Raw genomic sequence first — 27,636 nt, forward strand, 5'->3', positions numbered from 1 at the left:
TGTGGCGTGTTTGTGAGGTTAGTAAATCAACCCCATAGTGTTCATCCACTTGCTGAGCTTGCCTCCACTCTGATTAGCCTTACTATAATTTTTTTGTCTGGTAAGGTTCCTGCTAGCTATAAGTCATTTTTGGGGTATTTATAATGTTCGGGTGATTCAGTACCTCTCAGAGTAAAAAAAGATCCAAAACATCAATTTAAAAAAGAAAATAAAAAAGAAAATGCACTCCATCCAGTTTGGGTCTTATCAGGTATACTGTCATTGACCTTCATGTGTGGAGCCATTTTGCACATGACAGAGTATTTTATTGTAAGGTGAAATAGAATTAAACAACAAAACAATTTAAAAAAAAATCTTATTTTACAGTGATAGTTAGTAACATATGGAGTGTACATATATTGATAGATTACTCTTAAATAAATATTTTTGTTCATTTGATATTGTAAATAGAATGCTTTTAATAGACTTTGTGTTGATTTTTCATTGGCAATATAAACACTCTTTGTACATTGTAATGTGCATAGTTATTATAAGACCAAGGAATTAAAATGTGAATAACATAATCGTGTTTGGTATCCCTGTAATCAGCACATACAGGATAATTTATATAGAATTGTATAAAATTGTATCTGGTCAGCAACAACTATGTGTAAATGTGTGTAGGAAAAATGTAAAGGAAATTGCTTATGCTACCAAAAGAAAAACATTTATGTCTCCAGAATCAGTTTAATTTTCTGTGTTATTTAAAAAATGCTTATAGGTTATTAAAAGTTGAATTTAAGCACTGCAAGATGGCAAAATCTGCTCTGGTCACCAAGGTTTTTAAACAGCCCTGGATATTGGGGGTTTTATCTTAATAGAATGGACTGTTCCTCAGGTTCCCCTATTTAACATAGGTTTCTTTAAAAAAAAATTCAGTTTAAAGGAGAATTATGAGGTGAGTGAGTTTCACTCGGCCTCATAATCTGAGCCGACCTGTGACAATGAAACTGTCACAGGTTGGCTCAGTAGATTGGGAAGTGATCGAACACATACAGGCGCTTGCTCACTCCTGATCTATCCCTGCATAGAGCCGTGACTGTCACTCACGGTTCCCTGCAGGGATTCCCCCTTCCCCTGTCCGATCCTTCAGCAGTGACTGGCAGAACGGACGGGGGAGGGGGCAGGTACAGCTGGCTCTGCCTCTAGATAGGCAGAGCCAGCTGTCACTCATGCAGCTGGGTGGATCCAGACAGAATTGTCAGAATTCGTCCCAGCTGCGGTGTCTCAGTATACCGTGAGCTGTAGCTCTCGGTATACTGAGCTTTGGGTGATGGGAGGACGCTAGTTTGTGTCCTCCCGTTACCCTTATGAGAACTATGGGGAAAAGCCCTAACCCCATAGTTCTCCTTTAAGTGAATCTCTAGTCTTGTCAAATGTCTTAATCTATTAATTAGTTTTAGGTAAATAAAACAAATGTTTGTTACGTGTGTAATTATCTCCCTTCATTTAAGTATATTTAAACTCTTGTATATTAATACTTCATAATGTATCTTGCAACAAGCATATACAGCAGTCAATATTATTCTTCATTAGCTCTTCACCAAGCTGACTACAATGAAGTGATTAGCAACAATATTCTGTTTATTTGCTATTATTCATGTTTAGTCAAAACACACAGGTAAATGCAAGGTATGGGCCAGGCATGAGAAGAAATATGGAGAAGACCTAAAATGAGCAGGCAACACTGGAGTATATTATTAAAAATGCCAGCATGCTTTGCAAAAAAGTGTCTTGGAAGCACTTGGTATTAAATCTTACATTGTTTATCAGTATTCAAAAAGATACATTGTGGATTCCAAAACATCTGCATCATGCTTTGGATCAACATCATATGATACTTATTCCTACACATATTATTTTATATTTTGTGTATTCGGTTAACTTCAACCTTTTTTTATTAACAACCTACAGATCCCACCTCCCTAATGTGTATACCTTTATATTTACCAACACTACATCTCAACTGTCATGCAGTTACACAATTAACCAGTGTATCTAGATCATTTTGTAAGTAAGGTTTGTGCCATCTGCACACTCATAGAAGGGGTTGTTTTATCCCCAAGCTCTATAGTCCTAGTTATAAAGCAGTAAATGTGACATTCACTAAACATTCAGTGCAGGCAAATCTTTCAGGGTGCATTTGTTTTAAATTACAGTCATTAATTCACCTGAAGTGAATATTTGGTTAATGTCACATTCACTTATTTATTAACATGCCGTTATGTAATTTATAAACCATTTGTTATAAACAAGTTAAAAAGAAATAGTACAAAACTGAACCCCTCCCATAACTCTAGACCATTAAAAGAAAATTAATTACAACTTTCTGAATGTGTTTTCTCAGCATTACAACATTTAGTGCCTTCCTGTCAGTTTTCTCTTTGTTTGCAGACTGAATAGTTAAACCTATAGACCTTAACATATACAATACATTAGCCACCTGTGAATTATCATTTCAAATGCTTTAGCAAAGTCCTAATATACCACATCAACAATCACACCTTTTCCTAAGTGTCTGCTTATTTCCTAATAAAAAGTAGAATTGTTTGAATTCAGTATTTCATAAATGTTGACTTTTGCTTAGGATAATATTTTCTAGCACATACTCTTGTAGAACTGGACAAATTGCCTGGATGAGCTGAATTTTACATAGACATTCTGTTACTATCATGTGATCAGTATTTTAAATGTACAGTAGGTGTTTTCTTTTTTTAATACACAAATTGACTGAATCAAACATACTACCTTCTGAATCAGCGGCCTCTATCAATATAGAGGTAGCACTCAGTCCTGAAGAAGGCAGTGATTAAATTAGGTCCATCCCAGCCTGTCTAAGGTTCACAGTTCCATAACTGCCCTAAGGCTTGGCACACACCTTACAACCATCGCAAGACTGTTGTCTTGTGATGGTTGTAAGGTACTTAAAAAAACGTACGATCTGCCTATCTTGCATAGGCAGATCGTACTTGCAGTGATCGCAAGCCACGCCCCCTGAGGGGCGGGCTTCCGATGACCGCAATGCCGAACGGGCAGTGTGCGCTTGTGCACACCGGCCCGTACGGCTTTTATCATACGGGCATGCCACAAAAACCCGCCGAACATTGTCCATAAGTTTAAAGTCGTGCGACCTTACAGTAGTAGGGGTCGCACAGCTTCCACACACCTTGCGATAACCGTATGATCGCGGGATTTCACACGATTGTCGTACGATTAACGTAAGGTGTGTGGGGACCTTAAAGCACACACTGATCTATCAGGGGCATCCAATTAACTGAGTTCCATGTTCCTAATCATTTGCTTGCCAAAAAAGGAATTTGGGAACTTTGAGAGAGAGGGCTAGGGCACAGAACACCCTTGACCTCAAGACTCAAGAAAGAGGAAAAAAGTACTTATAGCCTTGTGAATTCAGCTCCTGACTGTAAGATACTAGATGTTGCAGCTAGCATTTTAATGAGGAGAGACAACCATACTTCAGGTCAGAACCAAGATTCTACTCAAGCTTCTCAGACTCACTATTCAGGCTGAAATTCCTCCAGGGATGGATAGGTGTATCAGACAAACCAAAGCATCCCTCAACCAGACAGGAGGCCTGAGGGAAGACTGACTTTCCAAGATCGCTTCCAAATATTTATACCTACTTCCACCCTGCACCACAGACAATAAAGCTCCCAGTGGTTGGCCAGGGAAGTATCAGCATTCCTAACTCTGATTAGTGCAGCCTCCCACACTATTACTAGAAGAGACATCAGAAAGCCAAACTATCAATTGGAATCAGACTGACCACCTCTAAATCTAAATAGCCACCCCAGCTTAGGGTGGGGTGGCTGCACAGAGATAAGCACAAAGATTATAATAATGCAAATGGTAAAAATAAAACGGTATGGTGTTGATTTACTAAAGACAAATAGGATGTTCACTTAAGGAACTTTTCCTTTATTTTGTAGGTCAACGTCTCTTAACCTCCCTGGCAGTCTGATTATTTTATTTATTTATTCATATTTTATTTATTTTTTCCTGTTTTGCTCTATCTTTTTTTTCGTTTTTTTTTTAACTTTTAAAATTCCTGCCGGTTCCATCCACCTGTGACGCGGACGCTTGCAAGGGACGGAACCCGGAAGACAGATGCTGGCAGCGGCCGGAGGACACAGCAGGGATCGTGCACAAGGTAAGAGATGCTACACTGTAATCCCGACTGTAGCTCGGGGTTACCGCTTATGGTACTGAAAATTAACCGCGAGTCATAATCACCCAATCATGTGCAACCAAAATGTTTTTATTTCTATTTTCCCTGCACATGATTGGGTATTCTTTGCAATGTGAAATTTTGCCACATTCACCAAGCTAAGTGAAACTTCCTCTGCAAAAGTGCTAATTGCCTTGCAAACTGAACAGACTATTTACCTTTATGATAGCAACTCCTGTATCTCATAATGTCTTCTTAACAGGTCACTGAACTACTTATCAAAATGAATATTTGATTTCTATCAGGGAATTGGCACCGATAGAGAAATGAGAGAAAAACCATCACTATAGTCCATTTACGTACAACTCCAATTCCTAAAAAGATGGGACAAGGTGTAAAATCTTAATAAAAACAAAATGCAATGATTTGCAAATCTCATAAACCCGTATTTTACTCACAATTGAAAATGGAAAACATATCAAATGTTTAAACTGAGAAAATTTTAAATTTTAAGAAAAAAAAGGTAATTTTGAAATTGATGGCAGCAAAACTTAGGGGTCTATTCACAAAGCTGATCGGCTGATCCGAATCCACACGAAGCAAGCCGATGTACGGCTCATTTCAGACCGATATACGGCTGAAATCAGCCGTACCAGCCTGAAGTGAATAGCCGAACAGTGTTCGGCTCACTTCACTTCTGATCGGTCATTCACTCGGCTGCCCTCGGCAGTTTGTGAATAGACCCCTTAATATCGCTGTAACTGTGGATAAATGAAGAGGAGGAATCTAGGAGACACTCAGGGAACTCTGCATTTGGACTTTGCAGTGTCTCAAAGTACCGGTCCGCGTGCCAACTCTGACCCACGAACTGGTACTATGTGGCCCGCAGCCAGCTGACAAGTCAGGCACACGGTCACAGACCTCATACCTGACTTGCGGGAGCAGCTACACACTCTGCATCTCTGTCGGATGCAGACCGCAGAGCTGCTCCTGTCAGCTCTGGCTCCCTTCGGCTGGAGCTATGACAGTTCTGAGCTCCAACCGAAAAAGGATGTATTAGTGAGGTCTGCAGCAGACCTCACTAATCACCCACTAGATCACTGGGATTGTGCCTCCTCCCTGCAAAGATGTGAAACAGGTGAGGGGGCTTGTGGGGAGGTGTATTTTTTTTTATGTGTGGGGGGGTTTATAAGCGGGAGTGTACTATTTTATGTGTGTGGGGGGCTTATAAAGGGGAGTGTATTATTTGATGTGTGTGGGGGGCTTATAAAGGGGAGTGTATTATTTGATGTGTGTGGGGGGCTTATAAAGGGGAGTGTATTATTTGATGTGTGTGGGGGGCTTATAAAGGGGAGTGTATTATTTGATGTGTGTGGGGGGCTTATAAAGGGGAGTGTATTATTTGATGTGTGTGGGGGGCTTATAAAGGGGAGTGTATTATTTGATGTGTGTGGGGGGCTTATAAAGGGGAGTGTATTATTTGATGTGTGTGGGGGGCTTATAAAGGGGAGTGTATTATTTTATGTGTGCGTGGGGATTTTATTATTATATTTGTGTGGGGGGGAATGTTGAGAAGTGTATTATTGTGTATTAGTGTATGTGCATATTAGGCTCCATTCACACCTATATTTCAGGTATGATTGGGGATTCGTGCATCAGGAACTTGCGTTTTCCTGCCGCAGGAATCCCTAATCTGCAGTTTACAAGCGGCAACTATCATAAGATAAGAATTATCATAAGAATATTTAAGAAGGTGTGATTTAGGGGCGGAGTTAAGGCTTGGGCAGGGTAGGGGTTAGGTGGGGCAACTAGTGGCGAGTAACTCTTAAGGCCAGGCTAGTAGCTCAGGACTTGAAATGTTGAGCCCTGAAATATGGGTTTATGAGATTTGCAGATCATTGCATTCTGTTTTTATGTAGATATTACAAAGCGTCCCAACTTTTTGGGAATTGGGGTTGTGGACAGGAAGTGGCTGCAGGTCGTCTGGTGAGTATAACTTTTTTCCCCGACCCAAACGAGCATTTAACCCTTGCAGTACAGACCCACAGCAAGGTTTAAGAAAAAACATTCTGGAGTTATTCTTTAAATTAACACAGAGATAAGGAAATGTTTATTAGTTTTGCTTTCTCTTCTCCAAAGACAGACTCTTTTATTTTTATACTGATTACTGATACTAAATTCTCTGTAGCAGTTACAATTGTTTCTGGGGCATAAAGTGAGGGGAAATCTCTTCCAAAAAACCCAGACAGCAGTAAAAATGTTACAGTGAATAAAGTCCTTTTCCACTTTATTCACAACTTAAAAAAAAATGTTGGTGTTACTTTTGCGTTTAACATTTTATGTGCAAATAGCATTAGAGCTATTAGCATAGAACTCCAGGATTTTTTTTAACCCTTGCAGTGGGGCTACCCCCACACTGCAATAGTTAGGTGCTCATTTGTGTCTAGTTTTAAAAAAAGGTAGACTCACACAGAGCTCTGAGCTAGCTGCTTCTTAGAGCAGTCCTTCCAAAGTCTCTCCCCTACTCTCCAGCAGTCTAAGGTCCTGTAATGACGCTGAAGATTCCAATGCTGCAGGGAGGGGGAGACAGGTTGGAGGAAGCACTGTGACAGCTGGCTGGCTCGGAGCTTCGGGTGAGTTTAATTTTGCTATTTTAGCATCCAGACACAAATGGGAACTTAGTGCAGTTAGCCCCATTGCAAGGGTTAACAAAAAAGATCCTGGAGTTTTTCTTTAGCTAATTTTCACTAGTACAGTTTTAAATGCATGCCATTCATGTAACTAAAGAATATTTTTGGATTAGCTGGTAACAGGCTGTTACAACACTTCAAACATGACTTTACACTACCACAATACATATGCATTCTAGTGTTGTTTACAGTAACCATATTAGCATTCTCTCTAATTTATAATGTTTGTACTGGCTGTATAACAAAAAACCCCAGTGAAAAAATATGTTGATTAGAATGAGCAGTACAAAGCACTCTATTTAATATAGTATGTTGACATGGATAGTAAAAAATGTATCACATTACTTTCTACTATTGCAGTTACAGAAGCATGCAATGCAAATGTCCAGATTAATACAGCTTTAACATATCTTCATTATGACCTCTGGAACCTCAAACCAATTTTTTTTTATCAAGCGACAAGTATAATATTATAACAATATCTTATTTATTAAGCTTTCAAAGGTACATATTTAAAAATAAAGGTTAACTAGACCAACACAAAAAGTAATATTAAAGCATCAAAATGTTCATTGTTAAGTTTTTTTTTTATTTTTCACAATTGCAAATAGAAGCTGCACAATAAAGAAATCATTATGTTTTTAAAGCTAAGAAATCTAATGCAAATGTTAAATCTATTTTCTGTCACAATATTCAGTACTATAAATGATTATAAGAGAATATCAATAGGTTTAGAAATAAATTGCAAGTTAAAACATTGAAAATCATTAAATATGCTGTCTAATGTCTCCATAATAGCACACAAGTGGCATACGAGGAGGAAACACAAGCTAAATAAGGAACTTAATTTTGCCTAAATATTTTATATTGTACTTGAACTTTTTCATTTTCACTGCTAGAGATTGCAGAATATTCTATGTGCCCAAGAGCCTATTTACACTTCTACATTTTAGAGGTAGTTCTCATGGCTAGACGTAATGCAAATCTAAAATATTGCTCATTGGAGTCAATGGCAGCATTCACAAAACTGTGCTGTGCTTCACTTAATTAAAAAAAGCACTGCATGCTGCAGATTTGGCATGGACAATCAGTAAGGGTTTCCACAAACATTTGGTAGTTAAAGGTTTATACCATGTAAGTTCCTATGGGTCCTTAGCAGGCTCCTCTGTGTTGCCTTGATCTCCCATTATCCCCATCCCATTACCAACATACCTGACATTTTCAACATTCAATCACCTGAGGTTGGGTTATGAGACAAAACCAAAACAGAAAAGCATTTCACTAACTTACATCATTATCATCACCAAAAGCATGTATCCAAGTTACACACAATGCATGTGTTAAATACCAGTGCTCACTATTAGCTTTCAATCATTTTTATTTCATATATTCAGGTTTTTTATATTTATTATATGTTTTCCACCACAAACTTTGCAAGTTGAAGTCTTCCAGTGTAATGATGGCCAAGTGATGTGGGCTGTAGCCCACAACCTGCATCTCTGTGGTTTCTGTACCAAAAAAACTTTACCCTGCTCTGGTAGTTAGGAACCCATTGTACCATAGAGTGTGCATTTGTGCCCTTTGTGCTTTTTTAATTTGGCTACCACTGATTTGCTAACTTCAATTTCCCTGGGTTGTGCAATTTTGAGTGCACCTCCCTTCCCATCTATTGCCCTTGCTTTGCTTCCAGTTTTACTCCTAGTCTTGGATTTTCTGGCCACGTAAACCAATGCACTGCAAGGAACATGCTATTTTGGATTGCAGTTTGTAACATTTATATTTACCATGCTATGCACATTGTGGATATTTGTAACAAAACTTTTCAGACTGAAAATATAAAATTAACATTTAATAGTAGATATTTATTTTAGTTCTTGTGGTCCTGCTATAGATCATTAATTATTTTATTTTTTTAAGTATTTTAAAGTTCTTTAAAAAGTACCCAAATTTAGGAGACAATTTCTACACTTGTGATTGATTATTCACAGAGGAAGAATATAATTAACCTTTGCTGTTCCTCCTCTGTTTTTATTAGATGAGTTTTGATATGTGAATCTTTTTTCACATGCATTGCATTTCCCTCTTGATAAATCACTTTCAATATAACTCTTAGCACTCTAATAGGCATGTGTAAAAGGCAGGATCTTTTCTAATGTGGAAGTGAACAATTTGCTGGGATGAGCTGATTTTCGCCTACTCATTGTGTTACTATTGTGATAATAATCTTTTAAATCTAACTGTTTCTTTTATATTCAGTATGGACAACTTGTCTTACAAATCACTAGCTTCCACATCTGCTGGATCTACTAATCAATATAAAGATAAGCACAAAAATCAAATGAAATGGCTTCTTTACAGGTCAGTGAACTGCTTATCAACAAGACGATTCCATCTTTATCAGTAGACGATAAACATATTTCATCAGAAATGTATGTCCAAATACTTTTTCAAAACTTAAGGGGTTATATTAGTAATATATTTAAAAGTTAGCTCAGCCCAGTGAAGCTGCTTTCACTTCAAATATTCAATTTTATATCATGAAATTAAAAAAACATTCTTGCATATGTTTTTATAATTGACATTAACACAGCTTCATTGAACATTCAGTTTTTTTATTAAATCAACTTCAATGAATTCTTTAGTATAGAAAATACAAAATGATCTTCAGTCTCTTAAAAAAAAAATCAGCTTAATCTGAGTACCAAACTCCTTGAACATAGGTTTGCTGAGTACCAAACTCCTTGAACATAGGTTTGCTGAGTACCAAAATTATCATATTAGAGCTAAAACCTACATTTAATTTACTTAAGTGAATTAATAAAGTGCAATATGTGTTAATAATTTCTAAACGCTTTAATGTTTCATCACTGATTCTTCCACTTTGGATCTCATGCAAAAAACTTACTACTGAAAACAGAAAAAGGCCCACAGAATTGGGACCGTTATTGATACTCAAAACAAAAAACAGAAAATGATATCATACTTACTAGTAATTTTGCTTTCCTGGTGCCTATCCATGACAGCATATCAAAGGTATGCTGCCATGGAGGCACCAGGAAATCCTTGTTACTATAGCAACATTTCCTGATGTTATTGGGAAGTTACATATTATTTCTAAGGCCATTAAAATAGCATAGGGGAAGATGGCCAAAATGGCTTAATTTTTCACAGCTGCTCGAAGTTCAAGTAGTATAAAAGAAAAGGTTGTCCTCTGAGGGTTGTTAAGTTTTACTTTATTGATAATTAAAATCAGATCTCATTAATTTATGTACTTTTTTAAAATTAATTATCACAATGTTCTCGTTAAAGGAGAACTATGGGGTCAGGGCTTTTCCCCATAGTTGTCCTAAGGGTAACGGGAGGACACAAACTAACGTCCTCCCGTCACCTAATGCTCAGTATACCACAAGCTACAGCTCCGCCCCCTCCCCCATCCGTTCTGCCAGTCAGCGCTGGAGGATCAGACAGGGGAGGGGGGAATCCCTGCAGGGAGCCGTGAGTGACAATCAAGGCTCTCTGCAGGGACAGGATCGAGAAGTGAGCGAGCAACGGCATGTGTTCGCTCACTTCCCAATCTATTGAGCCGACCTGTGACAGTTTCATTGTCACAGGTCGGCTAGAACTATGAGGCTGAGTGATTTTCACTCGCCTCATAGTTCTCCTTTAATTAATTTCTATTAACTTAAAATTTAGGAAATATTCATATCAAATTTAAATATAAATTTAAGAAATATACTTAAAAATCCAGGAATCTTTTGAATCTCAAGGGTCTGAAAGTCAATAGTGATTTACAATTAGAAGCCCACCACTATAGCAGAGAAAATAAAATGCTTAAAGCTTAATAAACACTAAAGCACAACCCCAAAACACTAAATCCGATGTCACAGTTCCTTGTACATTGATACAGCTCTGCGTTTTGCTCCCTGTCCGAGCTTCTTGGTTTCCTGTCAAACTGCCCTAAACCTAGGTGTTAAAAGGCTTGTGCACCTGCGCTTTAGCATTCAAGCAACGTGTCTCCACGCTAGTAGCCGGACCTCCCTGTTTTCTGTGGTGTTTGCGGTTTCTTGAGTATACTTTCTTTTCAGTGTCTTTGCTTGATCTTGTTTTCTCAGTGTTCCTTTCCTGCTGTGCTCTTGTACTCCCTCTGTTTTCTGTCCGTGTTCCCCTATGTTATATTGTGGCTGTGAGTGCTCTCCACTGCTTTCTTTCCTGCTCTGCCTTGTGTTTTGCCTCCTGCTCTTGCTTCCTGTGTGTTTTTCGCTTTGCACTATTCTGCACCTACCCCTTTTCTCCTTTTCTTACCCTCTCCTGTTCCTGTGTATCTCTGGTCCCTGTGTGTATACCTGTTGTGTGTTCCCTTCTGGTACCTTCCTTCCTGTTCCATGAGTTTTTCCTCAAGTGCCTATTTTCTACATACAGGTGAAACTCGAATAATTAGAATATCGTGCAAAAGTAATTGCAGTAAGTGCTGCAAAAGGGGCCCAAACCAAGTACTGAGTACATATGCATGCTTGTACTTTTCAGAGGTCCGATATTGTTCTATGTACAATCCTTGTTTTATTGATTGCATGTAATAATCTACTTTTTTGAGGTTGTGGATTTGGGGTTCTTGGGGTTTTCATGAGCTGTAAGCCATAATCATCACAATTATGACAAATCACGGCTTGAATTATCTTGCGTTGCATGTAATGAGTCTATCTCATATATTAGTTTCACCTTTTAAGTTGCATTAGTGAAATAAATGAACTTTGCACGATATTCTAATTATTCGAGTTTCACCTGTATGGTATCCTGTATGTCTTTTTGTCATGTACCTGGAGTGAGACTGGATGGCGGACTGGATGGCGGAGGTAGTGTCCCTTTTGTCCCGTGTCTACAAGCGGGATACCGAAGCAGGAGACAGATGCTTCAGTTCTCTGTTTTTGTGACACCCGACCCAAATCCTAAAACACGAAACCACGAACTCTATATTTATACTAGTGATGCACAGATACTTTTCGAGTACCAGTGCAGATACTTGGCATTTTCATGAGAATTACCAGGGTTGCAGAGGTTGCAGCTGGGACCTGGCTCTGGCACTCCACCACTGTCCTGAAATCATTAGTCTGTATTGTTTTAGAAAAACTGTCACATGACAATAAACAAAAATGTATCCGTACTCGTACTTGCAAGTACTCGGCAAGTACCAGTACTCGTACTTGCAAAACTGGTATCGGTGCATCCCTTTATTTATATTTATAAAAACAAAATCGTACATTAAAACAGAGATGTACAAATCCCAAGAGGTCTGTGTGCTCATTAAAATGTTTTGAATTTTTCTCTAGTGTAGTCTTGGAGCTCAAAAGTATCGGTACATGTACTTGTACCTGTACCGAGTACTGTACTTGGTATCTGTGCAACCCTAATTTATACATTTTCTTTTCAAACCTGATTGAAAGTAAAAAAGAAATCTAGAAATGTGAAATAAAAGAAAGGAAGATAAAACCCTATTAAATGCACAAAAAATAGAAAACTGCAAGGGGGGGAGGGGGAGGGGGGTTGAGGAGGTAGCACCACACAAAAAAGGTAGTCCTAAAATGGACCGCTGTGTCTATGTCTTGTGAGCACGGAAGTTGGTACGCAAAAATATGGAATATTGACTCGCTGCATTTCACAGTTATGTAACATAATACAGCACAGTGAACATAGGAGGGTACAGAATATCTAGCCCACCATACTACAATTTCCTGTAATAATGCAGCACAATAAAGCACCTTATAATAATGTATATAACACAAGTTAGCAGCATTGTACATCAGCAACTATCAACTCTTTCTGCTGTCCCTATCTACTCCAGGTCTCCACACACACTGGCACTGACTTTTATAGAGAGGGGGCTGGCACATAAGAACATTTACATTATTGACCCTTTTAAGCCTTCTAAGTCTTCTGACCACTATTTAAAGACCAGAAAGTACATGATTGGTAATTGGTTGCTATAGCAGCTAATGGCTGCATTAGTGTACAATTTTTCCAACCTGATAATGATTTAAGTACAGGTCAAACTCATTGTCAACCTGAACCCTAAGCTCTGCTCACAACACTTTCCTCTATTCCATTCAGTTTTCCTTAAACCGAAAGGTTAGGCGATGATCTTAGAAATGTAATTTTTGCTCACAGTGGCAGTTCAGCTATTATAATGCATGCAAGCTGTATGGAGGAAGAGTTGCACATGTTGGCATCTTTGTCTTGGGTGCCAGATGTCCTTGTCCCAGCACTGGATCAATGTTAGTCTTAAAATAACGATGCCAAGGCTATTTGCAAATGGTGTTTTTACAGTTAAGGCTGGTTGTACATGTATAGCTCTCAGGCATCACAGACTGGTACAAGATATGTTTTAGTACATTCCAACATCTTCCCACAAAGATGCACACACCCTTAACATCTTACAGGAGAAATTGTTGTAGAAACCATAATACAGTACATAAGCCTTATTAGTAGATCTAAATACTAGTACTAATGCATTTCAGGCTTGCAATTTTTGCCTAATATAAACATATTCATTGCCCCCTAGGACATACCAGGTGGTACTGCTGTTTACAGTCATGCATTGAGAAATTTATAATTTTCTCACATCATAGCCATGTAAAGACAATGCTTTAAATTTGGCCTTAGTAAATTTTAAGTATGTTACCATATGAAGCACAGACTATTTCTTTAAGTTGCACGGGTTAATACATCATTAGTTGTATAGTTACATTATATTGACTCAAAGATAACTCATTTTGAATGTACATTTAAGTTGCAGTGGTTAATACATTGGCAGTTGTATAGGTACATTGCATTGTCATGCACTTTATTGTGGCCCTGAGTTGTATTTAAAATGAATATACTTACATAAATTGCACTGTGTAGTAAATGCCTGCTTACATTTGTCTTTTTTTTGTCTCCGTGCCTTCTGATGCATGGTTTGAATGAATAAAATGTGAATATTTGGCTAGTTAGCAGGATGATGAAGCATTTCTTAGGCGAGAGCCTGCTCTTGTTTAATCTATATACCACACTATGAATTACACACAATGGAGTTTTAGACAGCAGACAAGCCTTCATATGTTACTGTATTACAATATTTTATACAATGATTATTAGTTCCTAAAACAAAACAAAGAAACATAACTAATTTGAAATATGTTAGGAATGTTTGGGAATGCACATAAATAACTGTATTTTTGCATTTACATAAATCTGATTGTTATGATAAATATAGACCACTCTCTTGATATTTAGCATATTTCTCCTCAAAATAAAAACATAAATTGCAGTTATTTTCATTGTTCATTCTCCATGGGGATGGCAAGAAAATGCACTTAGCAGCTCAGTGGCCTGTATCAGCATTCATTATCTTTTTGGCAAAACTATTTTTCCGTTCATTAAAACCGTTCAAAAGAAAGCCTGTGTAATGTGGCAAGGCGTGACATACACCAGTCCGCAATCTAAATGTAGAGATAATAAGTAAATGAAATGAAATGTCATTGTACATCTTAGAGTACATGGAAATCATGCCCAGAAAACAATGTTGCATTTCTAAAAAGCTCATATGATGAAACGCTATACTGTGAAAATGATCTGCTCTTGAAGTTTCCCCATTAACTACTGCTTCATTAAAACAGGATGTTACAGAAGCAAGTGGGTAAGTGTAAGTGGTGATAGAACATAGGATGCATTTCACCTAAATGGGCTTAGCTGTAGTATGAAGAGCTTTGCTCCTGGAGCAGCATGTTGTGTACAATATAGGTAAACCTTCAAATTGATATGTTCCATGGGTCATGCATTCATTCACTGTAGGTATGTTTGCTACTAATGTTATGTAAAGGAAACCTACCTATGATGTTGTAATGCACGCTTTATTATGAAAATAATCTTATATGTGGAATGTTTAAAGACGAACTCCAGGAAAACTTTTTCTTAACTCTTGCAGTGGGCTACTCCCGCACTGTAAGGGTTAACTGCTCAGTTCTAGGTTCAAACCATGTTTCATGTTAAACCCTAAATATGGGTGTAACATGAGGCATGGTCAGAAAGGTAAACTAAGCCTTTAAGAGCTTTCTCCAAGTTTTCTAACTACTGTAAAAGTACAATTCATGCATAATGTCCTAAGATGGCAATTTAGATTTACCCAAGCAAGATATTAAATATATAATGTATGACATACCAACTAAAATAGTGCAATACTACAACATATCTTACTAAGGGGGGCCTATCAAAAAATCAGTACTATATTTACAATTCTTTATAGTCAGCTCTTTATGGCTCATAAATAAAGCCTAACAGTTGCAACAGAAGATTATACAGCAGCAAACAGGTTAAATAAGCTCTGGCATAACATAAAAAAGTCCTCTTTTTTTAATCAACCAATTTACAATAAATACAGTACATTTTACTATATGACAGTTACAAAAAAAACATACTTGTATGTGTATGGAGTATTGCAATACCTTCACTCCCAAAGTTTTCCTTGCCTTACTGTTATCCTGCACCTCCAGGATTCCAGGTTTTTACAGCCGGCTGCCTGGTGACATGAGAAGGGAACAGGGGAAAACATTTACAGGGTTATTCACCAAAGGGTGAAGAGTTTGGAGTAGGCAGGAGAAGTGAACAATCTAAGACAGGGGTGTCAAACTCAAATACACAGTGGGCCAAAATGTAAAAAAATGCTCCAAGTCCAAGGCCAGGCTGGTTCTATATCACACAGTATAATACCGTGGTCTAAACAGTATATCACACAGACAGAATCAAACACCGCACCAGCAGATTTTGGTTCAAGAGAGTATTAATCAATGATGTTCAGGAGTGCAGGGCGATAACGGGGCAGCTCTCACCAGGTTCAGAACAACCTCAGCACTGCAAGACAAGACACAGAGAGCGCCTCCATCGCATAAAACCTTTTTAATAAACAAATAAAATAATGGTATAAAGGTACTCACAAAGGACGAATAAAAACAGGCATAAAAGGGTCAGAACAAAAGGTGCATATCCACCGCTGTTCGTCTTCCCTGGTAGTGAAGTGGTTTACGCGTTTCAGGGGTCACGCCTCCTTCCTCAGAACCAATTGGGAGTGAGGAAGGAGGTGTGACCTCTGAAACGTGTAAACCACTTCACTTCCAGGGAAGACGAACAGCCGGTGGATATGCACCTTTCGTTCTGACCCTTTTATGCCTGTTTTTGTTAGTCCTTTGTGAGTACCTTTATACCATTATTTTTTTTAAGCTGTAGCTTGTTTCTTTTGTGCCCGAGGCAAGAACAGAAAATTGTGCCCCCGATGTTTTTTTGAGGTGGTCAGTGCAGGCTCTCTGTGGTCAGTGGGGGCTCTCTGTGCAGCTTCTGCGACCCTGGTAGTTCTGCCACTGGCATGAGTATCAATCACTGCGGGAGCGAGCTGTGGCATGTTGGCCTGCTGCATGCTGGGAGCTGTAGTCCAAGGAGGCAATGTCAGGGGCTTGGTGGTTAATGGGGCTCCCTTCCTCCTGTCAGTGTCCCCCAAGTGGCGGAACTAATAGAGTCACAGCTGTGACTGGGCCCTGGAGTTCCACCACTTGGGTGGGCCTAGACAAGAGGAAGAGGGCCCCATTAACCACTAAGGCACTGACATTGCCTCCTGGGACTACAGCTCCCAGCAGGCTGATGCTCCACAGCTCCTTCCCACAGTGGCTGATATTGGGCGTAGTACTAAGCCTGTGACACACAGCATGCATAGCAGTGCAGAGTGAAGCAAAGCTGTCAGGAGCTTTGCCTGCAGTGTGTGAGCTGCAGTCAGATGAAAGACTGCATCTTCAGCCAATTGGCTCCGCGCAACAACCGAATGGCCTTCGCATCTTGACGCACAGGTTTATACACACGAGCTGATTGGCTGAAGATGAAATTTTTCATCTCGGCACGCTCAGCTATGCGCGCTCTTGCAAGCTGACGTGCCAGAGAAAATTACATTGTCCTTAGTGGTGAGACAAGTTGTTTTACATGCTAGTTTGTGAGTGTGCCATGATGCCTTTCTACTGTTCTACAGAGAAAATTACATGACACACTGCACACGAAGGCAGTGCTTGAGCCTGAGGGCCCAGTCACACCATAAAGAGTGCGTTCCAGTTCGTTCGGCCTCTGGAACGCACTAGAACGCAACCCGGCCAGGTCACTTTGTTTTGGGGCAGGAGGGGGCGTGGTGGAGCATTGAAGTCAATGGCACCACAGCCACACACCCCGCCCACAGTGTGATTGCCGGCACCCGAATGCGTGGCACGTTAGTTCTGCGTTCTGGTTCAGTGTGATCTGCAAAAAGTAGTGCATGCAGCATTTTTGCAGATAGCACTGGACCGGAACGCATGCACAAATGTGCCATGCGTTCGGATGCCAGCTATCCCGCTGCGGGTGGAGGGCGTGGCTGCAGTGCTATTGATTTCAATGCGTTGCCACGCCCCCTCCCGCCCTACAACAAACTGAGCCGGCTGGGTTATGTTCCTGTGCGTTCCAGAGGCCAAACGCATTGGAACACACTCTTTATGGTGTTACTGTAGGTGGGTTAGTTTGCGGGGGGGGGGAGGAGATATCAGGTCAGTGGGGCATCAGGAAAATCATCAATTAGAGATGTTTAAAAAAATATATTTTTTATCTCTATTATTTAAATTACAGTAAACAAAAAAAAAGTATTTTGGGGGAATGTTCCATGGGGACATTATGGAGTCCATACTGTCCCCATTGAGCATCCCCCCACATAATTTTTTACTATAATTTAAATAGAGATCAAACTATTAGATTACATATTAGTGTGGAGGCAGGAGGTACACAGGTGTCACAGATATTACTATCAGTATATCACTCCCCTTCATCTCCATCACTTCTACAGTACAGAAGAAGTGATGGAGAAGAAGGGGAGTGATATGTTGACTGACTGACAGTGTCACAGCACAGTACCTGCAAGCTGCAGCTCTCTGTCGTCCTGATTCAGGGAGCACCTCACGTCATCGGGACTGGACCTTGGGACCCCCCTCAGTGACCTCGCGGCCACACCTCCCTTGTTGCGCTCTGCCGCTGCCAGGATGCCTGCTGGGTAATGCAGTACTCTAGAGGTCATCAGAAATGTCTTTGTAAAATTTCTTGTACAACATCTGTGACTTGAGTTTTACCTGTGACATAAGCAATTATAGCTTATTTGATAGAACATGAAGCAGTGTTGAAGATGGAAGGTAAACTCAGGGCTTGTTCACACCAAATGCAGACCAGATCTGCATAAGCTTCTGCACACGCAGTGCAGTGGGTCGTGCCACGTTTTTGCCGTGTTTTTGCCGTGTTTTTGCCGCGTTTCTGGTAAACAAAAACATTGTTTTTTTAGTTTAGAATGGGCTTTTAGTGCATTCCAGGGCGTTTGCATGCATTTTTGATGCGTTTGCATGTGTTCCAGAGTGTTCCAGAGCAGGTAAAATAGGGCTTGCTGCAGTTTTTTTACATGCTCTGGAACTGAACGATGCGGTGTGAACTAGAGCCCAAAATACCATTGGAATACATTGGACGCAGTTTTGATCCTGTCTGTAACTGCTCTGCTCCTGGAATGCACTTGGTGTGAACAAGGCCTCAATCTAAGTAGTTTGAATCCTCATATGCGAGCAGGTAGGCCTAAAAGTGTATATTGATTAACATTATCCCTGAAAATATTCTAGAATGGTTTATATTAGTTTCAGTGTATCACTGTACAGAAATTGTATCTCTGGCCCATTCGGGAAGATGGGCCAGAAATTGCTGAAAATGTAATAAAACATTTTTGAAAAAAACAAAACTATTTGTAATGTCAAATATATATTTTTTCCCAGAAAAAACTATTTTTTTTAGAAGACTTTTATGATTTGTATCTGTTCTCTGTTTCACGTTCTTCTTTCTGCCATGAAGCACTCAATACATATTTTTGGGTTTTGCACCTCTGCTTTATGCTTAGTTTGTAATTGTTTCTTTTCATATTATTTGTGAGGGAGTATAAAGTACACACAACAACCTTGCACACTGTAAATATATATTTAAGTGCCAATATTCATATTGATAAAAGTTTGCTATGGCTGAGGTATGATCAAGTTTAGGAAGGTAACTGGTAAAGCAAGAGTGCAATTCTCTACCAGATTTTATTGACACCAAATGTAGAAAATTATGCATTAAAATTTTTGCACAACATGTATGTGAGGAGCTAGGCACAGGGTTAACCACTCCCATTCTGTCTATTGGTGGGTTGAGCACACTCATGTTATTGGAGTGCGGCTAACTTGTTTGTTAATTTTTAGAAGGAGATTTGCAATGCGGCCTCTATTCTCAGTACAGGTCTCCTAAGTTTAGTTCTTTGAAGGTTAAAATGTTGTTGAAAGTGTAATGCTTAATGTTTGCTCCCCCATCTGTTCCACCAGTCAGCGCTGGCGGATCAGAGCGGGGAGGGGGGAAACCAGCCCCTCACCTGCCACGGCAGAGAGCCATGACAGGATCGAGAGGTGAGCGAATGCCGGTATGTGTTCGCTCACCTCCCGATCTACTGAGCCGACCTGTGACAGTCTCATTGTCACAGGTCGGCTAGAACTATGAGGTGAGTGAAAAGCACTCATCTCATAGTTCTCCTTTAATGTCCACAAGCCATACTGCTTGAATGTTAAAGTGATCCTGTCACTCTACAAAGACACTTCTATCAAGCCATAGCTGTTAAATGAGACAGAACATACTCATTTCCTGCTGCCTTTGTCACCATGCTCCTCAGGAATGCTGATTAATATTTTGCAGATGCCCGCACTGAAATTAACACTGCTCTCCCATAGTTCTGCATAGTAATCTCCCATAGTAATGCAAAGTTAGGGCAGAACAAGCTGAAGGTAGGGCAGGTGTGCCTTTTTTCCCCCAAAGTGGCTGATCAATACAGTCACACAAGGCACATTCAGCAGTTAATTGGTGGACAAAACCTTCTCCAAGGAATAGAGTGGCCAGTTATCTCCTGCGTGAAAAAGAACTCTCCCAGCTGTAATTTTTTGTTTATTCCCCTCCCATAGACTTTTATAGGAGTCAAGGTAAAAATTCAGATTTTCCTAATTTTAAAAACATTTTGATAAACTGGCCGTTGGTTAAACCTGTGCACATTTTCTCATCTCCAGTGATCTTTTTGAGAGGTAATAAATACCAGAAAACATTACACTTAAACATTACTTAGGATACATACAGGTAACATTAAAACACATCTCATTCTAAGTCCACTTCAAGCTAATTTGTAAAAGTTCTTTATTACCAATCTCTTGCATTGCAATTATATCGTCTTTTTGTATTCTCTAAAGAAAGCTAAAAACTGTGTCACAAATGTAATATTACAAAACACAAAAACATCCCCAGCGCACCTGCCAGCTAGCCTGGGACGCACTGGGGGCCCAGCAACCAAAAATGCACGCTGGGACCCCCAGTGCGCCCTCACACTTGGAGACTCAAATAAATAGAGTTAGGACCAACTGTAGAGGTGCCTTGATGGTGGCAGTGTGGCTTCTACATATTTTTGGCCAAAAGTTTGTGCAACTAAAACCTCTGTTTTTAACGCATACGGTTGACAGGGTAATTTCGTTTTGTTACAGGATAGCTGACAGGTGTGCTGGGGATCTTTTTGTGTTTTGTATTGTTGTAAGCCTTCCCATGTGCGCCCTGCTATAAAGGCTGGTTATTGATTAATGCAGTTGCCATCTTTTTTCACAAATGTAATATATCTACTTTAATATATTCTGCAGTAAACTATATGTATATTCTGAGATCGCTGATTTTCCAAGGGCAGAAGGCAAAGCTAGATATCCAAACAGATCATGATCTAGGTAAACTTCTTTCTTTCCTTTCTTTCTTCTGCCCTTTCTCAAAATGTAACTCACTGAAAACCCACAGTGTATCAGAATTAATGTCACTGGTTTATTTATGTGCTGCAGAACACTGTGTAGCATGACTAAAGTTAGTTAATTCATGCAATTAGCACTGAACACCAGATGCTTGGAGATAGTGGTCACACTTTAAAATGTAAAAAATAGAAAAAGGAAACAGGAAAAAAAACTACTGACATATTGGTAGATCTGAAAATACATATTAGATACATTTGGAGAAAATACACAGGTTCATCAAGTCCAACTCTGTCCAACCAACAGGTAGTCTGTTGACTTGCAAGTTTACCTTCTGCTCCGTTGCATTGCAATGTGTTTTTCAATCGATGCTATCGGAAGGGCATTGATGCTAAATGGGTGGGAATGGAGCTAGTTCACACCGGATCTGTAGCATTACTTTTCACTGAAAAAAGTTGTGCATGTTCTACTTTTTTTTTTCCAGTGCAACGCAACATAATGCACTGCAATATGATGCAACACAACATAAAGCAATGGTGCAGTGTGAGCTAGCATCATTGACACCCATTCATTTTTTATTGCCCTTCCATTAGTATAAAAAAAAAAAGTATCACACAACGGATTGCAGCAAAATGCATCCAGTGTGAATGGGCTCTTAATCTCCTTTCCTCCAACCTTAAATTGTGTCCACATTTCCATTTCCACTTTAGGGACCTACATTTATTCAAGTTATCACCCTTACAGTCATCATTGATTAATTCATAAATAGCGATCATGTTTCCTTTTAAGGGCCTCCACTTTCAATTATTTTAGATTACTTAGGAAGTTATTCACTAAAGAGCCAAAGCATCCAGCCGTATTTTCGGCTGATCCTTCAGCTCTCTTCAGCCACCTCTGCCTTTCGGTTCAGTTGAACCAAAAGACTGCTGTACGGGCTATTCACAATACCCCGTACAGCAGCCGAAGTCGGCTGAGTGGCTCAGCCGAGCTAAAGGCATATGCTTCGGCTCGACTGAGCCATAGTGACAGCCGAAGCGGGGCAAATGGCCTGCTGAAGGCTCGGCCGTTCACCCCACAAATGACAGCTGGGCAGAGCCAGCTGTGATCTCAAGGCTCGCTCCACCCAGTTGTAATGACAGATCAGCGTCCCCAAATGACCTGGGGACGCTGATCTGTCATTAAACAACAACTGGGCTCCGGACAGTTGTTATTCATTGGCCGGGACCTGCTAGAAGACTCTAGCAGGTGCCAGACAATAGGAAACAGTTGGGCAGAGCTAGCTGTCACCACTAGCTCTGCCCAATTGTTCTTTTTTTTCTTTAAAATATCTTTATTTTTTAATTTTACTATTTGTTTACATTTTTAAAATACATTTTCTACTTGTTTTTTTCCTTTTTCTTCACTTATTTTCTATTCAGCTCAGTACCACGGAGGTACCGAGCAGAATAGTGAGCTGCCGATGAGCTCCAGATGTTGGATCGGCTTAGTCAAAGTCCTTCTGCACTTTGCAGAGCATGTTCGGCTGACCGAAGGCGGCTGAAGGCAGCCGATGTACGGCTGATTTTAGCCGATCGGCAGAAATCAGCTGTACAAGCTAGAAGTGAATAGCTGAACAGCGTTCGGCTCACTTCACTTCGGCGGGGTTATTCACTCGGCTGCCTTCGGCAGCTTTGTGAATAACCCTGTTAATATTTGAGCTGAGGTACTTTAACCCCTTTCTTAACTTTGTTGTCATTTGCTGGATCCTTTCCAATTCTACGACAACCCTTCTATTGATTGGGGAGCAAAGCTGTACTGCATACTCAAAATAAGGTCAAACTAACATTTCAAATAAAGAATCCTTTTCAGGCATGAAAGTATTCTGCTTGCTTTGTTAGCAGCAGCCTGGTATTGCATGCTATTAAATCCTTATTGAATCTCCCAGTGTAAGCCCCTCCTAAAGAGTACCTTGTCTGCAATTTTTTAGCACACATATACATGCCTTTACTAGCAGTAGATATATGCAAAAATCTGCGAGGGTTTAAATACCCTTTAACTCTTAATTCTAACCTCATTGTCACTTATAAAAAAGTTAAACAGCATTAGTCCCAAAACAAAACCCTAGAGAATACAATTTGCAAACTTAGCCCACTCAGAGGTTGTCGTTTACAACTACTCTCTGAAGCCAGTCTGGAAGCTTTCTTTCCATGTACATTCACTTACCTCTACCCCAATAAATCTTAGGTTATAAATTAAGCTAATGTGTCAATTCCCTTTGCAAAATCTAGATAAATTATATTGACTGCCCTGCTGTTATCTAAGTTACTGCTCACTTCCTAAAGAACCTTAATATATTTGGTCTGACAAGAGTGGTCCTTCCTAAATCCATGTTGATTGTTAGTTATAATACTGTTTCCCCTAACACATTCTTCAGTAGAATCCCCTAATATTCACTTGAACACCTTGAAAACTATCTATTTTAAGATGACTGGTCTGTAGTTCCCTAGTATACGTATAGAAACTTTTTTAATATTGGGACCACATTTGCTTTACACCATAAAAGGGTTACATTCTCGCTTCCATGTCCTCTATATTCAACATAATTATGTTTAAACAATGACACAGAACCCGATGTCTGCTCTGTCAAATGGAACTTTCAGAAATTTACAAAAGCAGATCTGGTTTAGTCATGCATACCAATAAAGGTTTTCAGTTTAATTTACAGTAATGAAGGAGCCACCTTGAATGGTGTGAAAGATGCAGCTTGCTGATGTTCTGCATAGCAATAAGGGCATTTTCTAAATATAAAATGTCCATGCATTAATATTGCATGTGCAGATAAAATTATAATTAATGTTTACTGGTGGAATAAAACCACTGCGTGAAGTACTGTGTAAATAATTTGCAATTGTAAATACGAACATATTATTTATTATAAGTCTGTGTCGAGTAAGTACTCAGCTTGCTTCTATCATTGTGTGTGCACTTGAGAAATCAATAGCTGAATACTTTTTTTTTTATTAAGGAGACTGTATCATAGTGATAATGGATTACATAAAATTGAACATTAATCAAAGCTGATGCCTTCTAGAGACAGAAATGTTATAAGAACAACATAGATACTTATGTATGTTCCAACTGTATGGGCATTAAGATAATTTAGTTTGTTTAATTAAGAGATGGTGCAAGTAAAATTAAAACACATAACAAATAATAATCAGTGGCTGGTCTCTATTATCTAGAGAGAAATAGCAGATATGAAGCACCTACTTAATGTAGATGATATAGGCATTTGGCAGTAAGCCTGTGTAGTAAGTAAGCACACAGGAAACATTTTGTTTGTGGCAAGCGTTGTGCTACAGAGGTCTAAGGCAAAAGGTACAGTATAAACAAACTGTATGGATGAGGTTCAAGTTTGCTGCTACCATGGGTTCAAAGCAAACCCCATGTGTTTGAGCTATATAGTTTCGGTGAACTTATGTTGAAATTCACCAGTCTGAATTCTTTCTGAAAATAATGCACTGCCAGGCCTTTTAAGGCCAGATGGCTTAGAAAGGTCAATAATGGGGGATTTGTTATGTGCCAGCCTCTGAGCTATAAAGGGTGGGTCCCCTGCAAACATGTGTTGGAGTAGCTGGCATCCCTGCCCTGTCTTTTTTTGGTTGTTGTTTTATGCGTATTTTTGTTTATTGTTTTCTATTTCACAGTTATTAATTTTCTTTGTTTCCTGCTAGATGAACAAAAAATGGCTTGTGGTTTAGTGTTTATCGTTGATTATTTTTTGGGGAGGTATATTTTATTTTCTATTGCTAGACGCTTTGTTTTATTTCAGAGTGTGCAGCATTTTTTGCAGCATTTCACACCGTACGTAAAGTAGCGTGTGCCAATTATCCCTCCACTTGCCATAGCTGCCATAACACGTAGGCAATCCCCTTTATGAAAAAAAAATTTTTGGGACTTCCGGTTCCATCATCCTGTAGCAGCAGAGGTGGGACAGAGCTCCTGCAACTCTAGTAGCCTTTTCTATAAATACTCAGTCGTCATTCCCTTGGCAGACATCCTCATTATGTCTGTATCACCTCTATCCCACAATGGAGAGATTGTTGGCTAGATCTAGGATGCAGTCACACTCTCTGACAAGACCCGACAGGGGACAGACACTGAGAACTCTGCAAAGATGGCTGCCATGCTCTCCCAAGAGAACCCGCTCAGCCCCTCTCTGGCTTCCTCCACCAAGATATCTCAGTTGAGGGGTAATACTAAAAATTGGCTGAAGCCATGGGAACCATCCTGCACCCCACAATAGCGGAGGCCATGGAAAAAGCTGTACAAAAGGGCTTGCAGAAATTAACAAGAGATATCTCAGCACAAACCCAGTCTATAAAAGAAACTGAGCAGTGGGTCTCATGCTTAGAAGATGAACTCTTCTCTCATACAAGTTCTTAAAATTGCTGATTTAGAAAACCGATCCAGGAGGAGTAACCTAAGAATCATTGATTTACCTGAAATGTATAAGACCCAGGCCTTGTCCAAGATTTGTTCAAACCAAACTTCCCATATGTTAGGATTACAGACCCCCTAAATGGTGGAGAGAGCACACAGACTTGGAGAAGTGCAACCTGACTGAAAAGCTCCTAGACTGGTTTTAATAAAATACCTAAATTACTCTGACTAGCTGACCATTCCCCAATGCTTTTGATCACACAGGTCTTTGGAGATTGATGGACATAAACTACTCATATTTGCTGACTATTCAGCAAAGGTTACAAAAAAAATAATGTGGATTTGTTAAATACTTAATATGTAGATATGTGTTAGTAGAAAAAAATGTTAGGGTTTAATGTCACTTCCCTTATCTAACTCTGCAACAGACAAAATTCAAAGTAGCCAGAGAACCCCATTCACTCTATACATTCTCAATTTCATACCTCTTGTAGAAAAAAAATCATCAGAGAGCTGGATACATGGTGTGACCTTCCTCTCTTGCTATTTTGGAGATGACATATGTTTAAAATGTCTAGTTTTGCTGAATTTTTATATCCATTGCAAGCTATACCTGAACTCCTAAAACAAAGATTTAAATCACCTTAATCAAGTGATGGTATGCTTTATTTGGCTCCCAAAGGGTAAAGGGAGACATATAGTCCCATAACTTTTCAGGGTTTGAGGACAGAATATGACCTCTCTTCAAACCATTCCTTTTAGTTCCTCAAGCTTGTGGAAAGCATGTTAAAAACTCTCGCTCACTATTTTCATCTTCTTTCCTGGTCATTCTGTTAAAGATCAAAGGATACTCAATCTCAAATGTTAATCCACATTTACAGTCCCTTTACAACAATCCACCATAAAAAGACTAATATCAGAAAGTGGAGCAGATATTTTCATACCACAGATCTGTCAAATAAATTGTTACAGGGTTACACCATCATAGGATGGACCCTTGTCAATGAAACATGGTGTAAAACACAGTTTAAAATTCTTGACAGGTCATATGTTCCCTACATCTTCAACCATTTCCACAGGAACTTCTTCTTTATGCCTGAATTGTGGAGCTTACCAACCCACACTAACCCATTGCCTCTGGTCTTGCCTTAACATAATGTATTTTTGGAACCACATTATAAGCATAGACCAAATATAAGACAGCAAGCCCTTCTTGGGATCTTCTTTTTTTACTGTTTAGCTATGAATCACCTACAGAATATTCTAAGAGCAAATAATCAATCAAGAGGTCTGCCTGGCTACACATTTGCTTATTGACAGTCAGACATTTTCATTACACTTAATAGTATGCTAAAGGCCAACTTACCAACACCCCTAAGTTTGGACACTCAATTCCCTGGATGTGTTTTAACATATGTTGTTGTTAAGATTTTTATTGTTTCCTTATTTTCTGTAAGGCCCCCTATGCAAACACATAGGTCTGAGAATATACTTTTCCCTTATGGATAGTGTGCCTACCGGTATTCGGATGCCCCCTAGTACTTGAACTATGTACTCTGGCCATGGAAGTTGCTATGGACCTACAGGGAAAATGTAGTATAGGGCAGTGGAAGGTAAGAGCTAAAGTAGTAGAAAGAAGAATCCAGGAAACATAGGCAAAGGTCGGGGATAGCAACAGAAAAAGATTATCTTATAAACCTAGCTGAGGGTCAAAATAGGTAGCAGACAAGCGAGTACGCAGTAAATGTAGCCAAGGGTCAGTCCAGAATCAGAAATGCATGAGTGCCCTAGTTCAGCCAGGAAACACTATCATAAGCACTGAGGCACAGACTGATGATGTTCAATCTGGAGAAATGTCTTAATTTTTGCACACACATGATCAAATCTAAAATTCTTGGCTAAAAAAAAAAAAAACAACTTAAACCCCCAAACAATTATATATTTTCTGAAAGCAGAGGCCCTGTAGAATATAAAAATGCTAGTTGCAGCCGAGTGAATGACCGACCTGAAGTGAAGTGAGCCGAACACTGTTCGGCTATTCCCTTCAGGCTGCTACGGCTGATTTCAGCCGTACATTGGCTGAAATTAGCCGTACCTCGGCTTGCTTCACATGGCTTTGGGTCGGCCAAACATGCTCAGCATGTTCGGCCGACCCGAAGTGCAGAAGGAGTTCGACTCAGCCGATCCAATATCTGGATCGGCTGAGCCGAACATCCGGCAGGCTACTCACTGCTGTTTGGCATTTTCTTAAACATGGAGCGAAGTCAGAATAGAAAAAAAATAAAATTCCCATTGAAATACATTGCTACAGTACTATTGGCTATTTCAATTTGCAATAGCCAATAGTAAACTAGCATTGTACCCGCCCTCTGCTGATGGATCTGATGGAGAACTGCAGCAGAGGGCGGGTGCAATGCTAGTTTACTATTGGCTATTGCAAATTGAA

The sequence above is a fragment of the Nanorana parkeri genome, unplaced genomic scaffold, assembly GCF_000935625.1.
Source record: "Nanorana parkeri isolate BGI_ZX_2015 unplaced genomic scaffold, ASM93562v1 scaffold1474, whole genome shotgun sequence".
NCBI lineage: Eukaryota > Metazoa > Chordata > Amphibia > Anura > Dicroglossidae > Nanorana > Nanorana parkeri.